This window comes from Ceratotherium simum, chromosome 27 (genome assembly GCF_057802395.1).
Source record: "Ceratotherium simum simum isolate JZ-2026a chromosome 27, ASM5780239v1, whole genome shotgun sequence".
NCBI classification, from domain to species: Eukaryota; Metazoa; Chordata; class Mammalia; order Perissodactyla; family Rhinocerotidae; genus Ceratotherium; species Ceratotherium simum.
This window is the reverse complement of record NC_141926.1, coordinates 35520218-35539984: the sequence shown is the minus strand read 5'-3', so window position 1 is coordinate 35539984 and position 19767 is coordinate 35520218. Positions and strand designations below refer to the sequence as shown.

The following is a 19767-nucleotide window of genomic DNA, read 5'->3' as shown; positions in this document are numbered from 1 at the left end:
ATTTCTTTCTGCATGGTTCTCTCACTAGCCTGTGAGCAACCTGAGGAAAGGAACGTATCTTATCAATGCCTGTATCCGAGCACCTTGTTTGATGCCCACACGAGGAGGCAACTCAGTTACTGCTTGTTAAATGAATAAAGAAATGATGACTTCATCAGTACAAAGTGACTGCTTATCAGTCCCATCTGGTAGGGGAAGTAATTACCAAAAAACAAAAGTTTTAACAGGATGAAGGAAGAGTGTTAACCAGAGATCTCAGTTTTTATATGAGACAAACTGATAGCTTTTGTTATTACTCCTAACATATTTATGTACAAGTCCTAGAAAGATGGGTTTTGCTTATGAATTATTTTCCATTAGCATCAACTTCTTAGACAACAAGGAAGATCTTATAGCACCAATCCTGGTAGCTGAAGGTATCTGCCTATTTAGATCATCTTAGCCCCACTTGGGTTATTGAAAGGAAAATGGTGATTGACAGACCTTTGAAGTAAGTCACAACCAGAGGAAATAATTCCCCAGGAGTCATCTGAACATAAATCTAGAATTAAAAATAAATGATATTGTGATCCTCATGTTGACTCAGACCTTAGTTAAAAATCATGCTTTTTTTTTTTTTTCTAGTAATTAGTACTTAAACTAGTTAGCATCACCCTTAATACCACATTTCCCACCCCTTCTTAGCGTCTTCCCTACGTTCTACTCATGCCTACCTTTGGATCTGGTGACTCCCCTAAGCCAAGGGTCATGCCCACTTGAGCATTTATTTTTTCGCCCCATGATTTCCTGTGGTTGTATCCCTGCCGTTGTATACCGAGGATATGCCCCTGGATCTTCGGATTCCTAGGTCTATATCCCAGTTCCTGATTCCTGGTCCTTGAACCTAAGCCAATCTTTGGGCCTAGAGGACTCTGAATATCTACACTTTTAGTTTCAATCTCTTCCCATCCACACTTTCCACTCACTAAAAACTATTATTCTATCTCAGATGCAAATCTCAAACTCACATCCTTGTCTTTATACTCTTAGATTAGAAACCCTAACATGGACACTGGCTCAGACCTCCAGCTTCCTGTTTAAACCCTAAGTCAGAGCGGCATGTGGTCAACTCATCCTATCACTTTGTAAGTCTGATATTAGTTTACAAAGTGTGACTTAGAATACTTCTGTTTTTTCCTTGAAGGTTTTAGACCACCAGTTTCAGATCTCGAAGAGACATCCTAACGGCATCTCACCCAAACTCTAGAGAGATAATGCCTGAAACCTCAAACATGGTGAGTATTCATGACTGTCTAGCTCACTTCCATGATGGCATAATATCAAGCTATAATTCAGTCAGGCTGCTAACAAGGGGACAATAACAAGTGAAAGAAAATGGGAACAAGTGCCTTCACATACATCTATAACATTTCAATCGGCGTCCCTTTTCTAGCAAACGCTTTGCTTAGATTCTAAGGCATCTGAACTTCTACCGTCATATTTCCAAAGCTAGCGCTCACATCATCTCGTTACTAGTAGTAGTAGAAGTAGATTCTCAAAGCGATGTGTCTCACAGGCTTCTAACTCTACTCCAAACCTGCTTCTAGTCTCCAACTATCTCTAGACACAAAACACGTCAGCGACACGGCCTGCCTTTGAGGGTCTCATATGGTAGAAAACAAATGATCAGATTACAGTGACACATATGTAAATACAAGGCACAGAGGACATAAAAAGTCCAGAGTGACACCATCTCAGATAAGCACAGCCTCACAAAGGAAGAAAGTGAGTCTTGAAAAATGATGCAGGCAAAAAGGGTACAAGCTCTTCCCAAGAAGAGAGGAAAATAGGGTCAAAAGCACATGTAGTAGGAAAATGCTTTCTCTCCAAAAATACAAATTTTACTTTTGCAAGGAAAATACTAATTGGGAAGTTGGAGCATGGAAGGGGGGCAGGTAAGGGTAGAAGGGAAAGGATAGAGAAGCAAATATGACATCCATTTGTTCATTCCCTGTATTCCATAAAAATAGTGTTCTTAAATGCACTAAGTCATATAAACCTATAGCAACTATGAACTTCATTTGATTTACTTTTGATACTTTCAAAAGTTCATACTTTTTAGCAAGTTTAGTTGGTCCTGTCTATATCATAGGCTGAAAAATAATTAGGTCTACATCTATGGTCTTATAAACAATTTATATGGTTGAATCTTCTCTTTTACATTCAAGGGGGAATTGAAAAAAAAGAAAATGAAAATTCAGGAAGATAATGAACCACTTTTTTCCCTCAGCAATAAAGTTAAACTACCTGAGTCATTTCAACAATATTTACCAATTTTCTTTATTTATCAAGTAGAGCACCAGCCAAGCCTTCTAGTGATTACTGCTTTAATGAATTATTTTGATTGCTTATTTCAGAAAGGCTTCCTGTTTTACATTAAATCCTCCTCAATTATTGAAATGCAGATTTAAATTCTCTAACACAGACTTGTGGATTTTCCTCAAATCATCCTCACTGTTTTCTAATAGTATGTCTTTATCTAACAGAAGAATACCTGCCTTGTCTCCACATAATTATATAAACCACTCAAGTAAATTTAAAATTACTCTCTTCTAGTTAAATTACATATTCCAAAATTTTAACTGAAAAATCAGCTGTGAGAACACCCATCCTTTGTTATCAGTAACACTTTATTTTTCAAATACTGTTTAAAAGTTATCATTGCTAGTGAGAAATATAGTCTGGCTTCTCAGAATTCAACAAGACCCATAACAAATATTCAAACATGATCATCAATTCAGCAAGCAGTTATTAAGTGCAGGATCCTGTAAACAGAAATGTGTTCTTTCTAAATAACTTTTTTTTTGTGATATAAAAGGCATTCTTCTGATTATGGGTGTTTACTTTAGAAAATTTAAGAGACAGTAAATAAGAGTGTAAACATCACCTATAATCTCACACCAGTGATATAATTTTTAATATTTTGATGTCTGTATTCCCATTCCATTTTTCCATACACATGCATTTATAAGTATATTCAATCTTACAAATAAAACTGGAGTCAAGTTTAAAGTATAGTTTTACATTTTGCTTTTTTGTCACTTAATATCATATCCTAAGACTGTAGAGGAGTCAAGAGCAAGCCTCTTGTGCCTGAAAAAGACCACTCCCAACTCCCAGCAGGTGTCAAGAGTGGCCCTTAACATTTAGACACTCAAAGACATACCACCGCCTCCTCAGACTTACCAGCCTCCCTCTGCCAGTTCAACAGAGAGTTCAAGGCCTTCAGAATAAGACCGCCTCTAGCCTGGCTTCCATGCTATCTTCTGCAGAAGTAAAGAACAGTCTTGGTCACCCTCCTCTTCTGCCCCTTCCTCCCTCACGGCCTTACCATCATTGTTTGCCTTGAGACCACTAGGTCTAATCCCATTACGTCCTTTTTTTCCTTTTTATATTTGCTACCAAAGAAGACTCCCAGGTCACCCCCATCTTCTTCCTTCTATTCTCCATATAACTCTGTATATCCTCTGTTCTCTTCCCAACTCCTACCACTTCCTCACTTATAAAACCTCCCCACTGTACCCTCGGGAACTCACCATCCATCAGCAGCAAAATCCTCTATAATCTCAATGTGTTCTCTAAACACTTCCTACCCCTTCATTCCTGTAACAAGGACCAGGAGCTCCGCTGAACACACAGCTTTCTCTGCAGCCCCCTCTAGTGGTCGCTATTTTATGGCCCACAGCCTTCCTAGCACAGGGCTGAACACAGGGAAGGATCCTTCCTTATTCCCATTCTCATCTTCACACTCTTCTTCTCACCTTAGAAATTCCCGGTTTTGAATATTGTATCATTAGGCTATAATAACCTTTACCTCTTTCTTGGAGTTATCAACTGACCTCCTCACTTATGGATAATTTTAACTACCTCTACCTGTATTACTATCTTCATTTTTGGTGATTTCAATATCCAGGTAGATAATGTCTCCAACACCCTAGCCTTTTGGCTCCTTTTGATTGATCTCTCCCCTTCCCCACCCCACCCCCAACCTTTACCACTCATTCCCCTGGGCATATCTTGCCCTTGTCACTACTCATCATGTGAACCTGTCATCTCAGTTTCAAGAATCCCCTTCTTTAACATTACTTCCTAAATTTCCAACTCAGTGTCTCCATTATTCCAGTACCTACAATGCTTAAATCCTCCGATCTACTAATCCTACCTCATTTTCACTGTCTCTCATTCACCTCAAATCCTTTCTTCCTACTTTACTTGGGTAATTTCCACAGCTGATCCTAATAAACAAAGGAGATTATAAACAATTCTTTGCTTATACCTTCAGATCTCTTAGCTCTCTCTCAGTGTGTGATATTCATTTGATAAAGCCCCGATACTCTGCCTACTCTGCACCTGCATTTTTGCAACTGACTGTCGTTCAAGAAAAATGCACAACCATACCAGTTGGTCTCATTTTAGATTCATGCCTACAAATATTAAGAGGTCTCCCATTACTTCTTAACAATCACAATGTATGTCTGAAGTTCATTCATTCTTGATTCTGGTAGATACTCTTGACTCTTCTAAGTATCTTCTTTTCCATCTTCATTTTCAATATTACCCACTGAGAAGACTTAAGTGAGCAGAACACAACTTCTACAAGACACCAGATCAATTCACCTATTCATATGCTCTGCCTTTCCTCATATTATAGTAATTAAATGTCACTGCTTAAGGCCAACCCCTCACTTGTGCACTAGATTGCATTCTCTTGCCTATCTAAGGACATTGTTCCAAAGACGCTACTTTTCTCCTGCATCGTAAGTGTTTCCTTCTCCACTAGATCATTCCATCAGCTAATATGCCTATTGCTTTTATCTCATCTTCAAAACAAAACAATAATTATTCTAATCACATTTGCCTCCTGCTACTGCTTCATTCCTCTTCTTCCCTTTATAGTAGAACATCTCAAAATGTGTTACTTCCAATTCCTCCCCTACCATTCTCTCTTAAACCCACTGCATTTAAGATTTCGCTCCACTATTCCACTAAAATTGTTATTGGCAGGACCTCAATGAATTTTAGGTTGCTAAATCCATGAGTTAATTCTCAGGACACATTTATTTGATCCATTAGCAGAATTGAACACAGAAGATTACTTTCTTTTCCTTGAAATACTTTATTCACTTGGTTTCTATGACTCACATTTTCCTTCTACCTTTTAGGCTGTTTCTCCTCCGTCTCACTTACTGGTTCTTTTTCATCTCCCTTACCGCTTAATAATGAAATCCCTAGATTGTTTCACTTTTTTGGTGATCATATCATATTTCATGGTTTTAAATTTTGTCTACACTCTAATAATTCCCAAATTTTTTCACCAGCTCAGACTTTCTCCATGAACTCTTGATTCATACATCCAATTGCATAGCACCACCTCCATGTCTAACAGTCCACTCAAATTTAACATGCTGAGTCTGATTTCCTGAAGGGTATAGCATACAGTTATGAACCTGATTGCCTCATTCAAATCCTGACTTCACCTTTCAACAGCTCTGTGAAATTGGCAAGGTACTTAAATTTTCTGTGCCTTAGTTTCTTTATTGCCAGACTGGGGATATTACTACCCACTTCACAATACTGTTGAATAACATGTTCCAGCAGAAATTTAATTGTTTGCTGTTTTAAGAGAAATCCATTCTTTATAATGATTAGAAGATATGCTTATCTCCCTGGTTACTAAGAGATTTTGGCTGGCATGTACTTGGACTTTATAGAATTCCTTTTCAAGGCCCACTAGATGACCATGTAGATTTCCTTATTGGAAGTACATGTGTAACGAAGACTTACATTCATAGATTTCCTAATAGAAGTCAACCTTGTATTGCTTGGATAATCTTCACTTTATTATGCCATATAATTTTTAAAATGTAACTTTTAATTTACTTTTGTGGTATTTGGTTGTATATACTTATATTCACAATTAAAAGTTGGATTGTTCTACAATTTCTATTTCTGTGTCTTATCAAACTTTGGTACACAGATTATGCTAGCTTCATAAAATGAATTGTAAAACTCTTTTTTTTCCCCTCCAAGATATTTGAGAAGTATCTGTTCCTTTAACCATTTGAAAGAGTTTGCCCATTAAACCACTGTTGTCCAGAGAACTTCTTGTGGGTAATTATTGGAGGTCGGGTTCATCTGACTGGTTTTTATTGTTTTTGTTGTATGTTTGTTTCTTCTGCTGGCCTTTGCTCATGATTTCTTGATGTGTATATGTTTTGTGATTATGATCTCATGTTCTTTGGAACTCAAGCAATAAGACTTCTTATTGGCCTGTTTTTGAAATGCAATTTTCCAGAAGGAAAATTGTGTTTGCTTCTGCCAATTACCATGACCATTACCAACCCAGAATCTCTTTAAATTAGATTCTTTGCTAAGGCATTTCAAATCACACCAGTTGTATGAATTGTCCTCACACTAGCATGAGGGTAGGCTTGTGTTTATAAACTTTTAAGGGTGATTTTAATTTTCCTTCCAGCTGGCATCAAGGTTGAGAGAGCCAGATTTCCTTGATGAGCCTTCTGCCTATCAGGTTACTACCAGCTCGCTCCTGAGGTTTCTGTGTGGTTTCCTGCTTTGGAGAGAAAGCCACCAAAACAGAAGCTCAAATTCTACCAGGATTCGACAGATATACTTACAGCAAAAAATAACAATGGTACAATTAGTGTAAATTACGCCAAACCTTGCCATAACATACCTTTTTCTTATTTTGTTTACAAAGCTGACACCAGGTTTTGTATTACTGTGAGTCTTTCTGAGTATTCTAATGAGAAGGTGGTAGACGGCATATTTGTCATGGCACATCTGCTAAAATGTTGATTTACCCTGCAGATATTTATTCCCATACATTGAATGCATGCCATGGGTCAGTTTTGGATTTCTTTTAATCTCCCACAATGATGAAATCAGCTAGAGTTGTTATAATCTGTTTCAGGAATCCTCCAAAAACATCTACATATTTAGTGACTTGCTAGAAAGACTCACAGGACTCAGGCATATAGTTGTACTAATGGCTAATACTCATTATGAAGACATAAAGATCACAATCAGATTAGAAAGAGAAGATAACATCAAATGAAGACAGGTGAAGACAAGGAGGAATCCACGGGATTCCATTATATCTTCTCGCTCCCGTGAAAGGTCACACACAGCACACTCTGCTTTTAGCAAAAAAAAAAGCAGCAACGTATGTGTAATGTTTCCACCATAGGAAACCTATTTGAAACCTATTTAGGTTTGAAACCTATTGGGGGCTGATCACATAGGCATTCTCTGCCTAACAACTGTCAAAATCCCAGATGCATAGAAGGAAAGCAGATGTCATTATAAAGTACATTGTTTGTATAGTCTAGACCCAGGAAAATCACCTTATCAGTTAGGGAATGTTTCAGAAGTCAAGTTTCCAGACACCAGCCAACGGCCAACCTTGCAAACAGGCCCTCTAAAGAGAGCAGCCTCAGGTCTGCTGTGTTAACTTTTCTTCGCACATAACACACCAAGTGTTTTGGTGTGTTATGTGCACTTTGACACTCTAGTCTTTTGATTTTGATTCATTTTCATTGTTGCTACCAACAAAGAATTAATGAGAATCAATTATGATTGGTTGGTGATCATAAAACTTATTTATGACTAAAATATATATTTTAAAATAAACTTGTTTTGATTTAGCTAACAAAACAAAATTGTATTAACGATTTATCTACTCCAGTAATTGCTGTTTTCATTTTTTCAGTAAAATACTGAGAAATCCAACTTGCTGTTTCCAAGTTCTATATTCTACATATTATTATTCTGAGTTAACACTTAACTCTTTTTAATCAAGTTACTGCATTAGATGACCCAGTATTTTTTTAGATTAAATAATATTATTATAAGTTACCTGAAGAAAAAATTATATCATGGATGGACTTGAAAAGAGAAAAAAAAAAGTTCAGTGATCCATGGCAGAATTCATTTTGTAAAACTTCCAAAGCCTGAAATTCACAAATGTCAGTACAGGGTAATAACTGCTCTTTATTCATCAAGTGTCTTCTCTACACATGTTTTGTTAAAGGAACAATTATCCACTCAGAGTTTTAACAGAGCACTGGAAACGACTCGTCTGGGAGAGTAAAACTTGATCTCACATGGCTTTTAGATGTATCATGAGATAGTAGACACACTGTAATGAATGACATGCAAACACTGTACTACAGGACTGGTGACATTTCAAGATTCTTCATAAAAACTGAAAATAGAATAGATAATCACAATTTGAATGAACTTTATTATAATTAAATCTGTTGGAAAATTAGAAGAAAATTTCTTATTTAGTGTGAGGAGAACCAAGTTCATCTGAGGTGACGCATTTTTGCAGACTCTCAGGAAGCAAGTCTGTTTTATCCTTCCTCTCACAAACACTGTGCTTTGGCTGTATGATAATTCATGAAAGGAGAAAACAAGAACAGAATTTTCAAGTCAAATAAGATTTTCTCTTTGAATTATGAAATTATAATTGGCCAATCTCCAGCAGCTGCCTCTTAGAATTTGTATTTTGCAAGTGTTAATATGCCCCAACTTAGCAATAAACGTGAACATTAGGTGGAAATCTTTTGTGTTGTTTTGTTTTATCAAGGCACACATAGAATCCTTGCTTTTACAGTATATTCTTGTCATTCTCTGAACTAATAGTCTATGCCATATGGTACATGGTAAGCATTCTTCTGCTACTAGTCTTTGAACCAGTCAGTTAACGATTAGTTCAAATATCAAAAGCCAGTTCTTATAAAACAGGGAGTTTCATGGAAAAGATGACACTATTTAAAACACGTATGTCCTGTGTGGGTTTATTTTACCTAAGGTTTATTTTTTTCTAGTCTGATAGGTACACGTTTGGATCAGAACCACTCAAAAACATAGACAGTGAGAATGCTGCTGTGTTTATTTCTTTTTTTACTGTAGTGATCATTCCCACAATTGGAACCCAGAAGTAATTATTTTTCTCTAAGCCTTTCTGCAATATCGGCTAAACTACCATCATAAAATATTATTTCAACCATAACGAGGCTCTCCAGAAAATGCCTACAATAAAAGCATTTATTTATAAAACACAAAAATAAAATGAATTTTCTTCCAAGTATGTGCTTACTTAAAAATTAAGAAAAAATAAACTTTATAAGGGACATTCCACGTATTTAAAAGGATCATGACATTGCATTTATGAACTGAATGAAAGCAGAATGTAGAAATTAGATCAGGTTTCCTTTTTGAATTAACATCCTAATTTCTACCTGGAGTAGCTAACTAAATTTGGCACCATGGACACTTTCCTCACTATTCAGAACTTTCAACTGTATTTAAAACAGATCACATCTACCTCCTCTGCATCAACATACTAACTAGTCAATGGAAATTGAAACAAAACCGAAATAGACACTTTATACTGCTGCCAAGGGGAGAAGGTTCAGAGCAAAAGGTGTAATTAAAAGTATGACTAAGCAGACAGAGTCACACTGAAGAAACTTCTCACAAAGCAGAGCAAAAAAATGGAAAAAGCAAGCAAGTGTGCCCCAAATATGATCTTGCCATCTCTGACTGCATCATTTGAGCTCTAGAATCTCAGTTTTCTGGTATAGGACCCAGTTGCTATAGAAACTTACAACTGGGAGCTAAATAAAGTAATTTCTATGCTAGTGTTGGTGTCTCTAACTTCAGCACCTGATGCTAACCAAATTGTGCTCAATAAACAAATTTAAACTTTAAAAGCCTGCAATGCAATCACAGTGCTTTCTATACAACTGATTAATCTCAATTGATCTTGGCTCAGAGCACAAGAACATAAGAAATCTCAGAAACAGAAAAAGACTACTTAAGGCCAATATGCCTGCATCCTTTGTTTTTCTTATCTGATTTCCTCCTTTATCCCCAAACCTCTATCCTGTCTCAGGTTTAAAATAAAAAGTCAGCGGGCTCCCTCTTCAACTCATCGATAATCCTGCCGTCGCTGACCCCTTTTAGACAATTTATTCTATATTAAACCACTCCCTCTTGCCTCCCCCTTTTCATTTATCCTGCTCTGAACCTGAAGAACAAAGAGATCAGGCAGCCCAATGAATACTTAGTCCTTAATCCTCCCTGCTGGGCCTGGTACTGCTGCACATTTGATTATAAGATTATTCACTTTTTGGCAAGAAATCAAAACCCTGAAGTAGCCCCTTGATGCCCCTGTTTGTGTGGGCATACCCATTATGTCACAAAGCAGTGTGTTTGGCTTTAGTAATGCTGTTTTATTAAGAGAAATGAGACCGCAGGGTCTAAATATATATGTTTGCATTTTTCTCCAGCATCACTTTAGAAAGAAACACTGTTGGCATACACTGTAGATAAATCCTTTGTTCTTCTCCAGTGGGCCCACACATTCCAGGTGAATGTCACTGCGAGGACTTAGAGTATAAAAAAATCATCTGAATGTCTGACATCATTAAGGCACATGAATGTCTTGCTGCAAGCATCAAATACATATATTTGCAAATTTGTTTATTCTTATCAGAGATTTATAGTGATAAGAATTTGAGGGTGCACTTTTATCTGTTAAAATATTGTGTTTATTTCACATTTTTTAAAGGTTTTCGCTTCAGTCCCAACGTTCATTTCCGAGGCTTCGATGAGTCTATGATCTGGGATCTGAAAGCCAAGAACAGCCCAGGGCAGAGTATTTGACACTAATAAGAAAGGTATGTTGCCTAATTATAGAAAAAATAGGTCAGATGGCATAATTTTCCGGAACTAATCATTTATATTTCTACCAATCAGCTTTATGAAGGAAGAAAGAGCAAGCAACTTCATCCAACTTCCATAAAATTGAGTATTTCTTTTTAATTCTTTACTTTGAAATGAAGATGCAATTTTTAGGAGGTACTATTTCCTTCTAATTATCAAGATACTCACAAACATTAGGGGAGAATTTGAAACACCAAAAGACGAACTAATAATATGACCTCACCACGCTCTCCTAAACGGCTCCCCCCCCCCAGCCCAGGTCTCCTCTGCATTCTAACTGCTCCCTTGGCTTTTGTCCAATGAGCTTTTAAATGCAGAGAGGAAATGCTGTGGAGTTAAACCAGAGGATTGACCTGCTACCACCTCTCGGTGTTTGGCCAAAATTCAGAACACCACATGGAATAGTTTTCAGTTGCGAAAAGACACCCGTGAGAATAACAGAAATATATTAGGTGAACTGTCGGATGCACGGTGCTGCCTGTACACCAAAGCAAAAACATCCTGCGAGAGAGACGAGCTGTGTCAGAAACAGTCTGCTAACAATCGTCAACTGGGATTGTTGAATAGCGTTTGAATGCAGTGGGCAGAGTTTGGGAGCAGGTGACTTCCAAGAAGGATGGGGAAATGAAATTTTGTTAGCTATGGTAATAGAGAACGGAATTTGGTAACCCTCTCTCTCTTTTTTTTTTTTTTCCTATGTTTGAGAGACTTTATTTCATTTTTCTCTGCATGGAAAACCTCAATTCTCACTATTGGCATAGATATAAATAATATTTATGACTCTATCCTCACAAAATGCAGAGCACTTAATAGGCAATTTGTAAATATTTGTTTTATAAAGGAAGGAAAGGAAGAAGGAAGCAAATGAGGGAAGAAGAAAGGAGGCAGAATCAACCCTGAATTAACTCCCTGAGAAAAAGAGCTGGGAGCAGCAGGGAGTTAGGGCGAGGCTGCGCTTGGGTATCAGCATGCTCACATGTTAGCCTCGAGCCGAAAGCGGCAGCTGGCTGCACGGCTCCGGCCAGGTGGTCAGTCAGCATCGCTAGCAGAATTTGGCGTTCAAGCCAAGCAGCTGCAAAGCGGAAATGGCCCAGCAGCTTTGTAGAAACAGAGGTACGGGCCATTTTATGGCTCCAGGCTCCCAGCCAATCGCGACAGGAGAGGCTGAGGACACCTGCCTGTGCCCATGATGGAAAGAGCAGAGCTGGTCTACCATGCAGAGCGCCAAGCAGGAAAGACCACATTCCAGGGAGTCAAGAAGTCCCCCAAGGTAAAGAGGGGAAACATCATCTGGTAACTGTGGCACACTTTGGAGAAAAGACCGACAAGAATGAATGAGACTTTGGGGGCAATCTGACCCCCACAACTTTTCTAGTGATGTTTCACACAGTGACTTGTGACACAGCAGGGACTCAACAATAGATCTGCTGATTCTTAGCCCAAAGCTCTTTCACAACCACTAGTTCAAGGCAAATAATTCCCATTTTGTCAAGCTTGCTTCATTCAGTAGCCAGTGCAAGGCTTGTTCCTAGGTATACCACAGCTATCAAAATAATCTTCAGTTTTCTCTTCCATTAAAATAATCTCCAGAATGCTTTGCCTAAATAAATATGGAAAAACATAGAAATTGCCATAAAGACAGTTTTCCCATTTTAGCATTGATAATAACTATATATTGGGCACAATTCAAGAATTATACGGACTTTGTCTCTGCTCTCTGGATTATTTTGTATAACGAGAAATTACAATTATGGTGATGATACTGCGATGTGGTCCAGAAGTTTAACCCTATAATTTCATTTGCCACCAATTTATTTCCAGCCTTTAAATCTGTATGATAATATTTTATTTACCTAAATCTAGGGATTTGGGGCTAGGGCTATTTAATATGTCTTGGTAAATCTTTTAAATTCTCATTTGGATTGCAGGTGTTTGAAGGACCCTATTTAATACACAGCATCTACAAGATGTGGACTAATGAAGGGGCTAGATGAGAAGTCAAGTGAATGAACAAGCCAGGGCCAGGATTAAAAATAAAATCTAGGGCCGGCCCCATGGCTTAGCGGTTAAGTGCGCACGCTCCGCTGCTGGCGGCCCGGGTTCGGATCCCGGGCACGCACTGACACACCGCTTCTCTGGCCATACTGAGGCAGCGTCCCACATACAGCAACTAGAAGGATGTGCAGCTATGACATACAACTATCTACTGGGGCTTTGGGGGGAAAAATAAATAAATAAAATAAAATCTTTAAAAAAAATAAAAAAATAAAAATAAAATCTAATCTTTTTTTTATTGAGATGTAATTGATGTGTAACATTATATTAGTTTCAGGTGTATGACATAATGATTCGATATATGTATATATTGGAAAATGATCACCAAAATAAGTCTAGTTAATATCCATCACACACATAGTTACAATATTTTTCTTGTGATGAGAACTTTTAAGATCTACTCTCTTAGCAACTTTCAAACATGCAATTCAGTATTATTAGCTATAGTCACTATGCTATACATTACATCCTCAAGACTTATTTATTTTATAACTAGAAGTTTGTGCCTTTGACCCTCTTCACCCATTTTTCCCACACCTTCCCCCGCAACCCCTCTGGCAATCACCAATCTGTTCTCCGTATCTGTAAGTTCAGTTTTTGCTTTTGTTTTAGATTCCACATGTAAGTGAGATCATACGATATTTGTCTTTCTATGTCTGACTTATTTCACTTAGCATAATGCCCTCGAGGTCCATCCATGTTGTCACAAATGGCAGGATTTCCTTCTTTTGTATGGCTGAATAATATTCCATTATATATATGTATACACATATATATACCATATCTTCTTTATCCATTCATCCATCAATGGATACTTAGGTTGTTTCCATATCTTAGCTTATGTAAATATTGCTGCAATGAACTTGGAGGTGCAAATATCTTTTCAAATTAGTGTTTTTATTTCCTTTGGGTAAATACCTGAAAGTAGAATTGCTGGTGGTACTATCATATGGTAGTTCTATTTTTAATTTCTGGGGAAACTTCATACTATTTTCCATAGTGGCTGCACCAATTTCCATCCCCACCAACAATGCACAAATGTTCTCTTTTCTCCACATACTCAGCAACAGTTGTTATTTCTTGTCTTTTTCATACCAGCCATTCTAACAAGTGTGAGGTGATATCTCATTGTTGTTTTGATTTGCATTTTCCTGATGATAGTGATGTTGAGTATCTTTTCACGTAACTGTCGGCAATTTGAATATCTTCTTTGGAAAAATGTCTGTTCAGTTTTTCTGCTCAGTTTTTACTCAAATTGTTTGGGTTTTTTTCTATTAAGTTGTATGAGTTCATTACGTATTTTGGATAAACTTTCTTATATGCATTTACATATAATATATTGTTTCTTATATTCAGTCCTCCATATCTCTTCTCTAGTGTCTTAACAAAAATTTCTGTTTATGTGTGGCAGTAAACAGAATTCTGGACGTCATTCACAGCTGCTATAGCATGGCGGACAGGGCACTGAATTGACAGTATTATAAGTTGATTACTCTATCTTACTCTAACTGCTTTCTTGTCCTTTTTTTTGTATCATGCATAAAGAAGAGTATATATAATGAATCTGTACAGTTTAAAACAATAAAAAAATTTAACACCTGTGTAGTCACCACACAGCTTAAGAAATAGAACTTGATCAAGCCTCCTGGGTGTCTTTTCCTAAATACATCTCTTCCTACTTTAGAGGATTTTTTAATCTATTATTTTTTTGTTTTTCTTTACATTTTTACCACGTCTTTGTGTTCCTAAATAATATATTGTTTCATCTTGCATATTTTGAACTCCTTATTAACGGAATCATATTCTTCTGTGGTTAGAAATTTTCGTTCAACATCATGTTTTTGAGGGTCGTCTATGTTGATATGTATAGCTGTATTTTATTTATATTCATTGCTTTAAAGTATTCCATTGGATATATACACCAAAATTAATTTACCTATTCTCCTCACACTTGAATACTTTCCAGAGTTGTTTTTCTCTATCAAAAATAATGCTATCGTCTATATTAATATTCATATCTCCTAGTATACAAGTTAAGTTCACTTTCTTATCTCTCAATTGAGGATAACAATAGCTACATTCCAGGGCTGTTCTTAATGATGGCAATGTTCAGTTTCTTGATCTACAAAACAAATAATCATTATTCTTAGCATTAAATGAGCATGTGTATAAGTACGTAGAACAAGGGCTGGTTCATAGCAGGTGTTCCATAAATCTTTGTTCACTCTCCATTAAGGATTAAGAGATGATTTTAATCCTTCATAGATGCTACGTGACCTGTACGTGCAGAAACTTCTGATTCTATATGCCAGGCTACTATTTGGCCTCTAACAAATGCGGGTCTGTATGCTTTCATTATTTTTTCATGTCAGATGGACAAAGAGACTTTAGGAGAGATGGTGATATCACACGCCATACAGTGAGAGAGCAGCTGCTGCTTCCTGCCTTCTCGGGATTTGTCAGCCTTATCTTCCTGGACAGAGTCCAGCTGGCTCAAGTTGTCTGGGGCAAAGGCAAAGCACATTCTTTTGACCCAGATAAAGCCTCCAGATATGGAAAAGTGGAGCACTGTCTTCTGTAGGTCACCTCGAATTCATGCAGTGGCTGTGTGACCCAGCTTCCTTCCTTCCAGAAATGCTGCCACTCTTTGACCCAGTAGAAAATACCATACATTACCCGTCATTATTACATTGACGCTACACATCTTAACATCCTTCCCCTGAGTAGGAAACAAGAAAGACATGGCAGAGAAAATGGTGATAGCACATCTTCTTAGTAGCTTGAATAAAAGCCATGTCAAATAGTCCCTCCTTCTTAACTAGTCTTCTCCATTACAACTTTTACCGGGGTGAAACTTCTGGTCTTCAGAATTTCACCTTCTACTCATTCTCTTCTCTTACTCACTAACCTTCCTAACTTTTTCCTAAAATAATAGCAAGCATTTTATAAATTTATGTCTGATTACCAGCCATTAGCCATTGAATTTCTTTGAGGAAAGAGGAAGGAAGATCTTCTGTGGGCGAAACAACTAAAATAAATACTTCAAAGTTCTGTATTTACATTTTCTGTTACTAAAATAAGACTCCCCTCCCCCCCATTTTCAATGCTGTCTTCCCTTTGGTTAACATTCAATCATATATAATAGCAGTCAGATTCCATTAAGTGTTGTTGATAAAAAAGGAAGAAAGAAAACTGGGGGTATAGGTATATATATTTAGAAATCCACTTTGAAAATTTCCTGAGTGTCCCACTCAGTTCAATTCCAATTCACTTTGGTTGTTTGCTTTCCTGGCTCTTCCAAAGAGCTCGTGGGTAAGCATTAAAAATAGCACACAACAAGAGATATTTCTCTTCAGAGAAAATAAATGGCAAAAGTGCATAGACATGTGACATTGATAACATCTGAAGCTGATGCTTTGGGTGACATTTTCTTGAGATACACAAATCATCATTCACCTAGTTAATTTGGGGGGAAAAAAACAAAAAGAGGAGAAAAGTTCATCTCAACGTTGCAGCCGATACCAAACCCCAGTGTGGTCTGTAGAGGACTCTGCTTCAGTGACAATACGCAGAACCAACAATATGAAGAAATGATGGAACGGAAGAGCTAGGTAGCCTCAGGGCTGGCTTGATGCGGGAAAAGGAATCCAAGATTTTGTAAAGCAGCACAGTGAGTGCCAAATGACGGCTCAGACATTGCTTCTCAGCCATTTTCTCAGCACTAATACAGACTTATTACACAGTATCGTGTCATAAGTTAATAAAGACTGGTGGAACGATGTGAGGAAAGGAAGTGCAAGAGAACTAGACCAGAACTTGCCCTGACCACCCCTTACTTACAACTAATAGGCCTAATGTAAAAGCCCCACTTTAGCCCTTGCGGGAGGAAATTTTGCCACATCGGAGGCAGATAATAAAAACTCAAGTGAGAATCACGCTGACATTGACACTGTTCAGTCTCATCAAGTGGCTGATGAGGATGAGGACGCTGCATTGTTCCCTGAGGACAGAAATGAGCCAAATAATGACAACATGTGGGAAGAGACAATATAAAGGAGGCAGAGAGCATGACAATTAGATCTCAGTGTCTGATGAGGGGAGTAATGGAAATGAACCACTTAACATGGCTAAACCAATATACACCAAAATGTATTAGGTACAAACGATGTAAAATAGATGCCTAGTGATCAGAGTATGGGGCCAGGGAAATCTCCCATGACTATATAGAGAGCAAGCATTTTCACAGCGAGCTATGAGCTAGGGAGAGAGGGCAAAAAAAGCAAACCAAAAGGCTTAGTCTTAAAGGTGTTTGACACCTAAACTTAGCACTATATCATCAGGGTACAGCCAGCAAATGGAAAACGCACTAGTTAGTTCAATAGAGAGAATCTAATATAGGAATTGTGTAAAGAGTTATTAGAAGACTGAAATCAAAAAAGGAACACTGGACTAACACAGAGATAGGAACTGATGGAAGCATCTGTCTCCCTTAGAATTCGAGGAACAAAGGAAGAGACTGAGATTATCCAGACACTAGAGAAGAGGCCTTGAGAAGCTGTGACTCAGATCTCTTAGAAGTGAGAGCCCTTGACTGCAGCTGGTAGCTCAAGAGCTCAAAGGAGGTGCCCTGCTAACCTGGACGAGAGGGTGCTACCAGACTCTTGCTGGTTTCTCCAAAGAAACGCCATGAGGTTGGTTCTAAGAACATGGAAGAAAGCAAGAAACTGGAACCAACAGCTACTTCAGAGGTTAGAAACCACTGCTGAGATGAGGCTGACAGGAGCTGTAGACACCCGGAGGAAGCAAGTGCCTTCTCTCTCCAACTACCTTTCAGCTTCTTTAGTGACCTCTATTGAAAGGACTAACAGGAAAATAGCTGGCAAAGAAGAAATGTGGTTTGCAGAGCCACCAGCCTCACAGAACTAAAATATAATAGTTAATAACTGTCACCATACACTTATAACCTTGAACCTGAGGGCCAGAGTATAACAAAAAGATTTATTAGAAGAGGCTAATAGTACTATAATTTCTGGTTTTGGTCTTATAAAAAGAGGACATTTTTGATGCCCTCCTTATATATTTATGTATCTGAAAGAACACCACAATAATCCAAGTCTTTCTCAGTATAAGTTTGCCTATAAAGTGCAATAAACTCAGCTATTTGTCTTAACAAGGTAAGAGTATCCAGACGTTAGTTAATTCAAAAGCTTTGTCATTTCCCAAAGTCTCAAATGTCTCTTTCACCATACTTTTTACCAGAGATGTTAATGAGAAGCAAAACGGATCGTTAATAGACTGAGAAAAATATTCAAATGTAGGGGGAAGAAGAGATGAAATAGAAACAATGTGAATAGTCTAGAACAGGATAATTGGCCTCTGAATAATTAAGTCAGTTCTATGAAAGCATCTTCTCTAGGAATCCCTATTTTTATGGCCATACATCGAAGATGACGATTATTTCACATAAGGGAAGAAGCACAAAACAGATATAATTGTTACAGTGGTTGTAAAAAAAAAAAAAGCCTAATGAAAAGATGAGCACTATTTTCAAAAACAGAAAGAAGACATAGGCTGGGTGTCCCTTGTTCCAATTTGTACATCTTTGAAACCAGCAAACAGTTAGCCATTGAAGATTAAGTAGCTAGGAACTAAAGACTTTTTTTCCTTCTTGCAATTACTGATTATAGCTTTTAGTTGTTTACCCACCCATTGTTAACTGTGCTGTTTAGACAATATGCTATCTGACTCCCATGAGGTTCCTACAGATAACATCTCCCTGGTGCCTGGGTCACGATGGTAATGGCTGTTTGGGCTGCTTTTCAGGAATTAGAACCCCTTGTCCACTTCAAGCTGATTGAGGCCACCAACCCGTCAACTGGGCCCGTGCAGATGTCTGATAAGTGACCTTTTGATGTCAAGAGGCTAAAAATTCCACCCTCAGGTCATGCCAACGCCACCATTTTGTGAACATGCATCCTATGAAGAGGGATGAACTCTGACTACGCTTGTGCAGATCATCAGTTACCTCACCTCTCCTCGTCTCCAATCATCTATCTCCACACTTCAGACCACCTTGCCCTCCTACCCCATAAATATCCCTGAGTATCTATTTTCAGGGAGGCAGATTTGAGACTCGGTCTCCGGTTTCCTCACTTGGCTGCCTTGTGGTTAAGGCCTCTTTCTGCTATAATCTTGTCCTCTTGGCATTTGGCTTTCCAGGAGATGGGCAAAAATGAACCTGGTTCAGTAACATCTTTGTATTCATGTAAAAGGAGGTACAATAATTTGCTAACATGTCATGATTTAGAATGTAAATGCATACACACAAATCATGTTACGAAAAATGTGCAGAAACACCTGGATAAAATTAAGTAAAGTATTGTAAAGCACATTAAAATTTCTTGCCTTGGTGTTGGATATCACCCACAATATATGTCTTGTGAATTGCATATGACTGTTGCTTTGGGATGTTCACATGAGAAATAAACTTAGCTTTTGCTTCAGTTAGCCATTGTCCAAAAATACTGCATAACAAACCAACACAAAATTCAGGGGCTTGAAACAAAATTGATGATTCTGAAGAAGCTGCAGGTTGGCTCTGTTTTGATTAATTGAGGGTGGGCTTCGCTGGTGGTTTTTCATCACCCTGAGGATGCTAGAGCTCATCTGCTTCCGACAGCAGTTCTACGGGTCAGCTGGATGGCTCTCTTCCATGTGTCTTCCATCCTCTTTTTACCAGCAGGCCGCCAGAGCCATGTTTCATTTGTAGCAATGGCAGAGGTGCAGAAGGGCAGGTGGAAATGCCTGAAGCCTTTCAAAACACAGTATCACTCCCATCAGTGTCCATTGGCCAATGCACACCATAACTCTGAACCCCAAGTCAAAGAGCAGGGAAATACTCCTGCCCATGATAAAGCC

The 19767-nt window shown here is 38.0% G+C and overlaps 1 long non-coding RNA gene across 3 annotated transcripts in view; it reads left to right on the top strand.

The window, feature by feature from the left end:
• LOC147913474 (uncharacterized) overlaps nt 1-13033 on the top strand; it is a 42420-nt gene extending 29387 nt beyond the window's left edge. Inside the window, exons 4-7 of one of the 3 annotated variants that reach the window (XR_015548745.1) lie at nt 1184-1274; nt 6515-6691; nt 10640-10748; nt 12723-13033. This is a non-coding gene — a long non-coding RNA (uncharacterized LOC147913474). Of the gene's footprint in view, nt 1-1183; nt 1275-6514; nt 6692-10639; nt 10749-10827; nt 10881-12722 lie in introns of those variants that run through there. The other 2 variants (XR_015548748.1, XR_015548746.1) reach the window with 2 other exon arrangements.
• The last annotated feature ends 6734 nt before the right edge of the window (nt 13034-19767 follow it).